Genomic DNA, 14,529 nt, shown 5'->3' on the forward strand with positions numbered 1-14,529 from the left:
ATGTTTTAAATTCATTCAGGTCTTAAACTTTACATGCTGTTCCCGGGGGGGGGGGCATCTTCAATGTACGTGTAGATATTACCAGCCGCACCCGTTACTTGCCTTTCACGTATGTAAATGCAGACTGGCAGCTGAATATTTATTGTTTTTATTCATTTATGTATTTTCTCTTTCTTTCTTTCCTTTTTTTGGCTGTATAAGTAGAATTTGAGGTATTCTGTAATTATTGATATTAAACTTTCCTCATCGAACGTGAATATCAATTATCATTTTTAATCTTTTTTTTCAAAAAAAAGAGAAAAATGTTTACTCTTTAATGATATTATTCAAGGATCACTTTAAGTATGGACCTTCAACGCTAATCATTTCTTTGATCGAACGAGATCCGTCGCATAGTGATTATGTGCATCTTAATGAGAACATACAGGTGTTATGACAATATTGACTACCAAGGCTTTTCTGATTATTTACAAAGGCACAGGTTTCCTGGTTTTGATTTTGATGGCTGATGCCCTGTGTTAGAAAAAAGAGTTTTTTAATCAACATGCTCTAGATTTGAAGCAGCAAAATTAAGAAGCAGACGATTTTGTGATTGTTATGTTAATATTTTGATCCGCACGCACATAATGACCTCAATAACATTAAGAGATAAACGCTCCCTACACGATATGAACCATGTTGATAGAAAATTTGAAAAATGGATTATAAATAATAGACAGTCAATCACAATATTGCCTCTATCTTAAAATTTGCATACATTTTCCCAAACAAAACCATGGAACTAAGATTGCCAAAGGTAAGCCGGAACTGCACATCGATTTTCCAGGATTTTAGTGATTTATCCGCTTCTACGCATACAGTGTGTGCAAAATCAATGTCTATTAATTTACTGCTTCTTTCAACTCGTGGCCTTATTGACAGCAGAACACGGTAGGATGAAAGTAGAAAAATATGAAGAGAATGTTATTCAGAGCTTAATGACGGTCACATGTTAGTGAATTCATTAACTCATCGATGAGTGTTTATCTCTTATAGGTACACGCTCCGACAAACAATATTTGTCAAACAGCATTGCATTAGAAGGTCACAAGTTCACTTTTAACGTGTTCCGAGTTAAGCACTAAAATGTCAGGGGGATGTGTGTGTGTGTTGCAGGGTGGGGGTCTTTATCGATTTGTTCTGCCTTTCTCTACTTTGCCTTGTTGCATATCATGATAATTATTGATGTTATAATCGGTATTGGTTACTGAAGTTATAGTGAAGGCCCTGTTATCGTGTCAGGTCTAGACTTGTGAGAATTGTGTCCAAATCATTCCTCGAGGATTCTGAGCATCAGACATAAAGATTTTTTATCATTTCGATAATTTCTCCATTCATAAAACAATAGAAAACATTAGAGTTTAAAATCAATAAATACATAGTACTTTATAATGAATAATTATGCACTCGTTCCTCAAACCTTATCATACGTGAGTATTAAATGTATCAGTGTGAACACAGCGTGTAGTAAATCTGTATATTTACAGCCGATACATGTTTTAGGGGAATGCATACAGGACTTGTGGGAAAGAGAGAAAAATTGAGCGGAATCATGAGTGAATAACTTCTTTTCTCTTTTGTTTGGATAATGAATGTGCCGTGAAGGAGTCAAGGTATCTTTGTGTGTGTGTTTTTGTACCAAATTATTATGCACTTGAATAACTCCGCATTGTATAGTTGTTTTTATCATAGTCGGATGGTTGTGCACATTCGTGAATGCTGTTAAAAATGTAATATGGCCCCGGTGAGGTGGTGGATTCATGAAAGATGACAAAGGCTGATTTTTCTTTTGTATTTTATACCTGGAATAAGTACTGTGCATTGAAAAAGTCACTACTCTGCTCTTATTATATTTATTACCCAAGCTAGGTGTTTATCGATGGTTTGGAATGGTATTTTAAAGTGATTGTATGATTATTTAAAATACAATTAATGTCATATTTTTTTCATCAAGGCCTTGTATATTTTCTGTACTATTTTTGAAGGTAGTTATTTAAGGGATGCAATTATTTTTTGCGAGGAAATATATTTGTATATTTGGATTGATTTTTAACACGAATAAAGTTTTATTGCGATGAACTGATTTGTTTCTGATTCAAATGTTGAATCATGCTTTAGTTCTGGAATGAATGACATATGATTGTGTACTGTTAGTAGTGACTTGGATTATGTACATTGGCGGCGGAATCCTAAAAAATTTGAAAGGCAAAAAAAGGTTATCAATCCTTTTTTTTTTGGGGGGACACAGGAAACAAAATTGACAGGTAAAATAAAAATGGGGTGGGGGATCGTCCCTCCCACCTAAAATTTAGGGGGGGATACGTCCCTCCGGTTCCGCCGCCTCTGATTATGGATACATGAATAGAGAGATAGTTGTGACTGCCTTTCATCATAGTGACACTAACAAACTAGAAGTATGTGAACCGAAAATGCTGCTTTAGATACGTTTACCCCTTCCCCCAGAAAACAGGGGACCAGGTGGAAAATCTGAACATTGAAGTAAAGGTTTTTCTGTTGCTCTTATTAATACACATACTTCTGACAAATCGAGGTCCTCGAGAAATACCGCATTTATTTTCATCTCTCTTTTCTCCCCCCTCTCTTCTCCTTTTCCTCCTTCCCTCTTGATCTTCAATCCATTTTACCAGTACCTTCACTTAAACACCCGTCTTTCTTTCGACCCTCATTTTCTGTCACTCGAGAATTACTTTAATTTAAACAAAAAGGAAAATCACGATGTATTTTATTATTATTCGAATTGTTTTCACACAAGTGAAAAGGAAAACAAATATTAGTGAATGAAATGTTTCGCTATTATTCATTTTTAGGTTCGGTTTTCGTCTGGAGGTCAAGAACAATGAACTGTTCTCCAATCTGTATGTATACCTAAAAAAACAAATGGTGTGAAGAACACCAATCGGATGTTCTGAAATGAACGTATCCTCTACTAGTGTTGAACATAATCCGTTATATACATGAACACCAAGCGTGTTAATGTACAAAACGAAAAGTGTTGTGTTATCTCCAGTGGGTGTTGAGCTAACACCATGAATCCCACACTGGAATAAATCACTGATTTTGCAGTGTACATATTTGACTTCAAACTACAATATTCGGTGAAATTTTTTCTGTTTTTTTTCCCGGATCCTCAATTTTCTAACATGAGGCATACTTTTATTTCATGCTCAACAAATCATGAGTAATAAATCAATTGTTTGCTTAATCTTGGAATTTTAAACCTGCAAATTTGAGATTTGGTTTGTCCAATATGATGGAAGCAATGTATGGGGCGTTCATGGTTCCTTCTTTGCGTTTTTCCTTTGAAATATTTGAATATCAAATATTTTTTTCCGGGGGGGGGGGCAAGACACATACAAGAAACTGGAAAGCAAGGAAGCGAAGTGACCGAGCTTGTCATTTTCATATATTCTAATTTGAAGTTGATGGATTACGTGCATTTTTCATTTTCATTAGAAAATGTTTCTTTCAATTTTTTTTACGGGGTAGGGGTACCAACATCCCTCCTCTCCCGCTGCATACAACCATGCTTTTGTTTTTGGTTAGGATGACAATTGTTACCATGGTTACAGGGATACAGTACAACGGAAGAAAACGAGACAACACTATAATTTTCCTTTCCGTCATCCGTATATATTTCCACAAAATCTGAAAAAGATATATGAAATGAAAGTAGAGAATTTATTTATAGTACTGTTATTTCAAAGTCTAAAACACATTAAGTTTTTCATTATTTCTCTACAATAATGATAGACTATTCTTTTGAAAGACAAGGTCGTCTAACACTATACATGCTTTTAATGACAAAGGTTCTGGGAACAGGTGTAATACGATATATCTTAAGGTTTGTTCTTTATTAATAATAATAATAATAATCCGCTTTTATATAGCGCTTAATCCATCGGAACGACGTTTCTAAGCGCTTTACAGATATATTATTACCCCGGTCATCGGATTCAATCAGTCATTCCCGCACACAATGTGTGCACATCCTCCACTCCCTGGGGAGTATTAATGCCCTTTCTACTGGGGTGCGATACAGGGGCCTGGTAACGAATTGTAAAGAGGGTGTGCCGTTTTATTTATTACAATCAAGAGAAGGGAGGAACAGTTTTCATTCCGAGATGGAGATCATTTTGGTCAGAAAAGACTGACAAGCAAAACAACAACGTTCTCACTCGAAAATTGATATACAACCTGGGGAGTGTTTTATCAATATTTTCATCCGACAAGTTGTCAGATCTGACATCTTTCTCTGATGCTGATTGGCTGAGAGGCACTGTTACCATGGTAACTGTCGGATAAAATGGGACTTGTCGGATAAAACGTCCGACAAGTTTTTTCATGAAACGCCCCCCTGATATACGGCGTAGAAGAATAAGATACTAAGGCCTATATTTTTTTCCTGAAAGGGGACGATCTTAAGCTATAATGGGATGGGGTGACTGGAGAAATAATGTGATATTAAGAAGACAGTAGAAAAGACTGTCGTGAAGAGGGAGGGGTGATTGCAGTGATTTCATTTTATTTGTCAAACAAAAATGTCGAAGGGAAATAAAACCTTTGAATTTGGGTTTCTAGAAATCATTTTGGGAGAAAAATGGGTCTTTTTGGTGCCCCCTCCGTAAGAAATCCTGCATCCGCTACATGGGCTTGACCATGAGAATCCACAATGGATATCGATTTCCACAAGTTACTGCTAATAGACAAACGAAAATAATGCACAAAAAATAAATGAAAGCTAAAGGCAACTTAAAATTATGGCATCCAGAATGAGAACTAAACGAATTAGAATGATTTATAATGAGACTTTTCTATCTACATAAGAAACGATTTCTAAATGGAATACACAAATTTGAATATACAATTCACAAATGTTGTTTGATCAAGGACGATACAATACGAGCTCCACTCATATTCATTTACTCTCCTTGGCATATAACGTTTACGATCCTTCGTCTTATTTTAACATTTTTTTTTACATCAGGTCTCGCGTCTTCATTATTCCTTCTCTCATCTTCTTTCGACTATTGCTTTCACCATATTATAGATTCAGCTTCCCTGGTTATACTTCAGTAAATCATGCCTTTGCTTTCGAAATAAGGCCATTGGTTTTCCTCCGAGTCGTGTTTTTATATATACATGTATAATATTTTCAAGTATCATAAAATATACCTGTATATTTATCTTTTGAACTTGTAATAATGCCCTGTTATATCATGTATATCGGGGGCTTAATTTGTTAATATGAATTCAAATGTAGCGCCGATGTGAAATAAAAATTGTATATTTTGTTAGATATCATAATGATAGAGTGCCAGCGCGGAAGGGGGGGGGGCAAAGGAGAATTGTTTTTCCCATTTTTAGAGGATTTTTTTTTATTTTCAGAACCCCCCCCCCCCCTCCCTCCATCAGCCCCCTTCTGGTAAATCATGGACCTGCTTCTGGTTTAGAGAATTCTCTTGTTTGCATTGTCTAGGCAGTTTTTGCCATCTCCACCTCCTGTACGTTAACCCGGCGACCGCTCCCATCGATTTCCACACTGCCGCCCATGTTGGTTCCGTGTTCCTCGTGGACTTTGGCTGCTTCAAGTCTGAACTTAGGGAGAGCTGGACCCCATTCCTCCGTGGGGTTAGAAACCACTCGCCAACGCTGATGGGGTGAAAAGAGAGACACAACTAAAGTAGTGAATCAAATCACTGTACTGCTTGAATATGTTGGCATTTCTCCGCATCTGACGACCATTTATCCACTAATTACTCATATTTACTTTAAAGTATGTCATGGCAACCGATCCAGATTTCACACTGAATTTCTCCGAATAAAAGAAAGGCTTAAGGTAGTTCAAGAACAGAGACAATGTAAACTCAAATACCCGTCATAACAAAGAACAATCGAGAAGTCTTTGTAGGAAATGGGTGAACATGATGAGCAGTCTTGTCTTGTGTCAGAGCTGATGAAATAATTGCAAATGTATTGATCGTCCAGAATTAAGATCTTAATTAAGTACTAGTATTGTTCACTAATAATCGACAAAGAGTTCTTGGTTGTTCTTTATCATGACAGGCATTCCTGATCTTGAATCCTCCATAATATGTCGCTCAGCGAAAACCTTTATATAAAACGGGGGGAATAAGAATATCAATCAGTGGGTAAAGTTCCTGCATACCTCTGCAAGGTTTCCATCAGCCCTCAAAAACTCGACGATCATGACCACGGGGATCCAAATGAGAGACATCGAAGTCATCAACCAACCGAGGATGACGGCCCAGGTCGGGTAGGGTCCGTTGTAGCTCGGCTCCTCCCATTTCAACCAGTTAAAGAACAAGACGAACTGTAAGGGAGTTCAACAAATCCTTATTATTATGTGAGGCGATACTTGCCGGACTAGCTGGTCGCCCTTGTGTTTATGTTGTTTCAGTTTGTATTCAATCACTCATAAGAAAATAACTAGGAAATATTAGGAGAAAACGGAAGAAGAAGAAAAAGTATATCCATGGGGACACGGGAGACACATTATGGTGTTTGGGACAAAACAGCCCCCCCCTTCCCCTCAAATTATAATAATAATTATAAATCAACAAACAACGATAATAAACTAAAGTAAATAAAAATTATAAAAAATCAAAGAAAAATAAAATAACAAATACAAAATGATAATGAAAATAAAACAAAATTAAATAAAATATGAAGAAAACCTCGAAATACAGACTAAAAAGTAAAAAATATACATAATAAAAACAGGAGGAAATAAATAGATAAATAGGAAAATAATGATAAAATAGATGCCAATAATAATGATAGATAAAATATCGTCAATATTATTTATCACTAATATTGGCATCATTCTTGTTATTGTTGTTATTCATCATTGTTATTATTTTGATATCTAAACAAAGATGACTAGGAAAACATAGACGGATCGCATCATTGAGAAAATGAACATATAATTAGGTGACCACGATGCTGACCCGGATGATGATGAAGATTGTACATTGACTTACGATCATCAGACCGGGTGTGAAGGCGCTCCAATTGACAGTCCACCATTGAAAGGTAACGTTACCGACCCATCCGCTGCCAATCATCGTCCGGATGTCATTGCAAAAGCGTTTGACTCCGTAGAACCAGGAAATGGCGATACACTCAAGAAGAGCATACACCAGGTAGTTGAAGAATGCTCCATAGCTGTCCATATGGGATACCCAGTAACCGCCGGTCTGCACCAGAGATTTGAAGAAAAAAAAATCTTGATTCGTTGTTATATCTCTTATGCTTTTAAGTGGCATGGACATAGTAGCTCGGCATATTGATTTGTTTAGAAATTTCAAATTTATTCTTTGCCGACATTGGTTTTGATTAATCATTCATGTATATATTCCCATTCGAACCTTGTGTCTGAACTTTTCTTGAATCATTAACTACCGGTACTAACTATAAGAGATAGAACCCGCAGTAAGTCCAGGACTTGGGCATACTGTTCGAACATTATACGTGCACTTACTAATTTTTTTACATCTATGATTTAGCTCAAATTCAGCTTTACTGTTGATACGGATTAGGTTCTGGGTCCCGCACATGACTTTGTGACTGATTTTAACAGAACAAACAAGTGTTGTGTTTGAGGACGGATTGTCTGAGGCCAAGGTCGGATCACCCAAGAACAAGGCCAAGGACGCCACCCGATGTCAAACTAAGGCCGGATGGGTAGAGGCGAGACCAAAAGAAAAAAAAAACTAGACTTTTGACTTACGTGTGTGATGCAGGTAAATCCGAGAACGAACATGAGAACGCAGGCAACCAACATAACCTTGTTCTTTCTCTTTCGAAGGGTGTGAGGGAATTCGTCGCAGATCATCGTCACGAGGTTTTCCATGATGGCGAACTGCAGTCGTTTAGAGAAAAGAGAGGTAATTATCGTTCACCGAGGTCATCACCAGACGCTCCGACTTCTATAGCATCATCACCACCATCATCATTGTCAATGACTTCATCATCGAACCCGTCATTTCGATTACAGTACCAATCACCCAGATAATTATCTCTTCAACCGGGACTACTATCAACATTATGAGCATCACTTTTACGTGATACGGGATCATTGTATCTTGGCAGGCCTTATTTATTAAAGCAAAACACTTTTAGGACAAGGCTGCTTTTGTATATCAAGGCACAATTTGATAATTTTTATATTGCAACACAAATGGGATAATCTGCGAGGCCAATGTCCCTGAGAGGGGCACAGATGCCAATCAAATAGACACCCTTGGCAAGGGCCTTCGATGACCTTGGATATTGAAACTAAGCCTCGTCTTGAGCGATTGATGAAAATGCAATAACGGCCTTAACTTTTGCTTTATGGATCGGGTAGCATTCACTTTAGCATAACATGTGGAAGTTTCGTGGACGCCACACAGACATGGGACCAGTGGAGCGTTTTCTCAACATTTTTGTCCGACAAGTTGTCAGATCTGACATCTTTCCTTGATGTTGATTGGACAAGAAGTAGTGTTAGCATGGCAACTGTCGGATAAAACGTCTGAAAAGTCCTTTCATGATACACTCCCAAAGTAATGTCATTGGTACCATTATGGTCGTTTGTCGTCTGTCTTTGTTAACCTACAGCCACACGAACAAAATTAACTCCAAACCAACTTTTCAGATGTTAGAAACATGTATCCCAATATAATTTGTTCCACTTGTTTGATTATAATTACTATTTCCGATTTTTTTTCCATCTTTGTTAAATATCGAACCTCTTTTACCTTTTTCCTGTCTCCTTCTCTTCCTCTTATTTCATTCTGTCTTTCCTTCTAACATGTTCTCACTACATGTACTTTATTCTACCTCTGAGGCTTTCTTCTCATATGCTGGGTATTTCAATTAATTTCATATGTATAATTATTTTGTAGAACAATTTCATTTTGATGTATTTGCCTATTTTATTATAAGTTGTATATTTTCTTTTATATGTCTGTATATACCATTTGTAAACTGAATGTAATTCAGCTTTTGGCTGCTATTTTCAGTGAATATTTGAAATAAACCATTCAATAAAATAAATAAACTGGTGATATGATATTGGGAATAACGTCATAGATTCGGTCTGTTTGGAGTTGGTTCGGCCAGTATGACTGGAGCAAATTACCTGACTGTCGAGTCCGAGGGTGATCAACATGCCAAAGAAGAGTATAGACCATAGGGGTGAGATGGGCATACGGGCAACTGCTGCTGGATAGGCCACGAAGGCAAGACCAAAACCTATGGAAATAACAAGACGGTTGGTACGATTAAAAAAAAAGAAACGAAAGTTCATTTCCCATAGAGTTTGCCGTAAATTAATATCCGCTATGATTTAAAGTAGTCCACCCTAACCCTGCTAAATGTAATTTTGGAAACAAAGTATATGAAAGTATATCATTTAAGGAACCTATCTACTTCATTATGTCTTTCGTACCCTTCCTCTCCCTCGTTCTCTTGTGTATTTCCTCTTCTTCCTCATCCTCTTCTTCTTTTCTTCTTCTTTTTCCTCTTCTTATTCTCCCTCTCCTTCATAACAAATTTTTTCTTCTCCTTTTCTCCCTTCACGATCCCCTCTTCTGTTTCTAAATCATGTCCCCCACCCTTGTGACTTCTTCAACATACCTGAAGACACGACATCGGAGACGGAGTTGGTTGAGTTCATGTGCCATAAACCCGATGATGGAGAATATAACGAATCCTGCAAACACACTGGTACAGCAGTTAGCAATAGCCACAAACAAAGAATCTCTGTCAGAAACAAGAATTATGCAAAAAGTATGGATGGAAATTAATCACTAATCCATATGACATTCTAAAATGTCAAAGAAGAAAGTGGTACGTTGTTGACTAACTACAGAAGGTATAGTCCCGTTAAAATTAGACATGCGTTTTCTGAAAACTTCAAGATCATAGCCACAAGGTCATAACGTACTGAAGAGGAGCTAGTTCCTTATCCATCTTTGAATCAATTATCAGATTATGTGCGTTTTATTTCTTGGACAATAGACTGGTTTTCCATTTTTTTCATTGTTTTTATATTATTGGGGGATGCTTTCAACTTAGAATCGAAGGATATGGTGAACATTTTGAGCGTGATTTCGTCTCAATTTCCAACCCCACCGTATTTAAAGAAAAAAAGTTTTGACGCCTCTTCAAGTGTTCTTGACCTCTGGAAGAATAAAGAATAATTCATTTTGTTCGACAACTGGTGACATCTTTGAACACATTGGAGGCGTTTCATGAAAGTTTTAGTTTGACATGTCTGCTGACAACTTTCCTTTGGTTTGATAGGATGTGAAGCACATGTTTGGAACAGCTACTATATTAGCTATCGTATTGTCACATCGGCCCTAGCTCGAGTCTTTTGGACTATATACCATGGTGTGATTTGTCTGTGTGTGTGACGAAAGTTCGTCAAGCATGGGACTGTGGGTTATTTTCTATTATTTGGCGTCACTTCTAGACCTTTGCACAAGTTTGGCACACTTTTGCAACATAAAAAGCGATTGAGAGATTTTCCCCTCATGGTAATCCTATCCTCCAGAAAACACTTGTGCCTGAGAAGGAAAACCCAATGGCGAATTTACACGATATGTTGCAATGACTGGCGATAATTCCAAGCCTCAATTTGAAATACGATTGTTTATATTTACTGATTTTTCGAGAGTGGCGTCTTCTGGAAGGCTCACGTTTGCCTATCAGCAGTGATCAATGAAAACCTACTTTCTTTACGTGAGAAGTCAAACCTTCAAGTTGAGGAATACCTTTTCTATACCAATTCTCCAGGAGAGACTAGATTACTTTTGAGTAAAGGTATGAACAAGAGGCGACTCCAAAGATAGTAGTTTTCACTGGGCATGCCGGTTGTGTAACAGGATATAAATTGTACTCGAGGAGAATAATTCATATAATTTTGAGCACTTACACGTAACAATTGTTGTGGAATTTGTTGTAGGAAGCTAGTGTTGTGAGCCCTCCTCCAGCGGCGCTGAGCGAGTAGAAGATCTGGATGGCTGCATCTTGCCACACCTACTCAACGTGGATTAATGATTGAAATAATTGAAATAAACCTTATGTATTATGCGCTATAAAAATGTAATTTATTATTAAAATAATTGAAATGATTTTTAGATTCAATGATCACAAACGTCAAGTCCTATAGTTGAGGTGGTACATAGACTTTATTCGGGTTGGCAGTCCGTGTTGTCTAAAAGTCACCTAAAGTCAGTGACCACATTACTCTTAAATGAAATATCCTGTGCAGCACATGCTTAATACAATGAGAAAACTTAAAGAAAATTGAAAAATTTACCCCAGCATCGCTTAGCTTGCTCAGGTCTGGTGTGACGAAGAAACGGATTCCATCCCCGGCTCCTGGCAGTGTAAGACCGCGGACGAGAAGGATGATGAGAACGACATATGGGAAAGTAGCAGTGAAATAAACCACCTAACAAAAACAGAGATGGAATCAATTCATACAAAATTATCTGTTAGCTCAGTCATTTCTGGGGGACCGTTTCCATAAAGCTGTCGGCACTGATCACGATAAGTTGTCATACCCCGACAGCTACGATCATGACGATAGTAACCGATACCTTCATGCACTAGTTGTCAGATCTGACAACTTTGCAGACGACAAACTTTGTTGTGAAACGTCCCATTGTGTGTGTATGATGTAATATCAAAAGAGAATGCTCATTTTGTAACAAAAAAGAAATCCGGTTCTATCATGACTATAGGAGCCATGAAAATCTAAGGAGACCCTACGTAACAGCATAAATGGAGTCATGGTAGTTCTGTCTTAATTAGTCTATTGAAAATATACATAACTCCTAAATGAATATTCGATTGCATTATCCATGGAGCTAACATGCATTATCCATTGAAAGTAATCATGGGTATATTAGTTAAACAAATCACATTATTTAGTTTCCGATTCAACAAACTGCTTAATATTCTAGAGATTCACCGATAAATATAAATTGATAACTTTTTGTACCTTTTCAAAGAATCGATCGAGTACATAATTATACCAAGAAAATTACCCGATCCTACATGTCAGTCACTTCCCCAATTAAGACATGAAAGGGTTTACACAATAAGAGTTCACCAACCTTGCGTTGAAGATATGCCTTGGTTAACCTTCCATTGGATTCATACCATAGAGGTCCCCCTACCAAAAGACTTATATTTCTGAATGGTTCTTACCTTCCCAGAGGACTTGATACCACGGACCAGACACAGATAGACAATGAGCCAGGAGACAAAGAGACATATGAGTAACTGCCAGATGATACCACCGGTATCATTCATTGAGTCGGCTTCCTGGAGGACAGCTCCTCTGGTAAAGAACAGCAATGATTCGGCCTCTCAGAATTTGATTTTTAAAAACAAGACTATCATAATATACATCATAGTGACACACCGTTCCATATTCTTACATTTTGCAAATTAAATAATTAAGTTATCGTTACAATCATAAGAGAATAGGTCTAACGATATCAGGAAATTGTATATACCACTATACCTGGTAAAGATGTGTGCAAAATGGATAGAGATTATTGATGTTAAGAGTGTATTAGTACATAAGAGTGTATTAAAGGTAATAATAAAATAATAAGCAACAGCAGAGGAGAAGAGTATGAAAGCAAAGGAGGGAGGAGTACAAAAAATCTGCTGAAGGTTAGAAAACAGTCACATGAGCTCGAAACATTATTCTCTGCAACTTACTTCCAATATTCGTCGCTGGCCAGTCTCCTCTCTCCCTGTAGCGGGTCGGTGTAGTTCGTCAGGTCGAACCGCATTGGATCACCCTCGTCATACGACAAGTTCCGAGTAACGCCGAACAAGTTGAGCGTCTGCTCGTCAAGAGATTCCAGATGTTGGCAGGTGTTATTTGTGTCCGTGATGATACTGGTGTTGTCAATGCATTGCCTGTAGATGTCGAAGCAGTACTTGGTGTTCCAGGAATGGTCACACCCGACCCAGGGAAGCATGGATGTGAAGGACACACCAAAGTAGTACACCGTATACATGATGATGACATTGTAGTAGATGCCGACGTAGAAGACGGTGGCCATCTGGCAGTATCCGATACCTGATTTAAAACAGTTACGGAAGATAGGGAACTTTCGACAACACGATCATAACAACATAAGGCAATGCGGATGAAACATTCAGAGAGAAGTCGACTGCGCATGCTCTATACTTGGGAGCGTTTCATCAACATTGTTGTCCGACAAGTTGTCAGATCTGACAACTTTCCTTGATTTTGATTGGCTGAGAACCACTGTTACTATGGTAACTAGCGGATAAAGCAGGATTTGTCAAATGTCCGACAAGTCCTTTCATGAAACGCTCTCCTGGATGTAAAAAGGATCGATCATGTGTAGATCAATAGTTACAAAATCGGGATAGTCAATGAGACACATCCAGTGTCATTAGAGCGAGTGAATGAATTTTAGGAGATAGTATTAAGCACAAACAGTTACAGTGTGATCAGGTATTATAATCTATTGGACTATAGTTACAATGAGTAAAAGGCAATTTATTTCCCTATGTATTGGCTTTTCCTTTTTAATAAAAATCATAGAATTGAAAGAAGTACATTCCATTTCCCATATCTCTTTGCCATTTTCCGGGGCCATTTTACTGTTGACTCACCTCTGAAAAGAGGCACGGATTTCCAGCACCGAATCGGTCCAAGACTGCAGTACTGACCCAGCGACACCTCCAGAAAGAAGAGCGGGAGACCAGCGAAAAACAACATAATGACGTAAGGGATGAGAAAGGCACCTGTAAGAGCGGTGGAAAGGGAAGTAGTTATCAAACCAGAGAATAAATATTTACACGGTGTTACAATAAATCAATGCACTAAATCTCCAATCTAATGTGAACTTTTACTTTACATGAATAGTTTGACAGCTAAAATAATATCATGGTGTATTTGGAGGCATGCTGCAGCCGAGGGCCAATCTAACTGTATGGACATATCCATTTTGTTGGGAGGGATAGAATACAGAAGATATGGTCAAATTTAGTTGCATTAGTCCCTGGCCCTCCATTGCAAGAATAAACTGCTCAGTTGACTTTTACGTGAATAAAGCATATAGGCCGTTTGCTTAATTTCGAGACTTTTTGTAGCCGCTGGTGCCTTTGAATGTTATATTTTTCCACAAAATCAAGCAGATTTACATAATGACGATGCCAATTGTGTATTGTCAATCGTATTATTATCCTTTTTTTTGGGGGGACGGGGGGAGGGGGAGAAAACAATCGAAACTTAAATGTCTTTAAACATAAAGTAGATAAAGATTACACCAATGTCGCATTAAACACACGTCTCATAACATTAAATTGACGGAATTGAAAAACACAGTAACAGTAAAGAAACTGACCTCCTCCGTTCCTGTAAGCCAGATATGGGAACCTCCAGACATTACCGAGACC

The 14,529-nt window shown here is 37.7% G+C and overlaps 1 pseudogene; it reads right to left on the bottom strand.

The window, feature by feature from the left end:
- Window positions 1-5,445: 5,445 nt before the first annotated feature.
- LOC121428605 overlaps window positions 5,446-14,529 on the bottom strand; it is a 19,231-nt pseudogene continuing 10,147 nt past the window's right edge.

This window comes from Lytechinus variegatus, chromosome 15 (assembly GCF_018143015.1).
Source record: "Lytechinus variegatus isolate NC3 chromosome 15, Lvar_3.0, whole genome shotgun sequence".
Lineage (NCBI taxonomy): Eukaryota > Metazoa > Echinodermata > Echinoidea > Temnopleuroida > Toxopneustidae > Lytechinus > Lytechinus variegatus.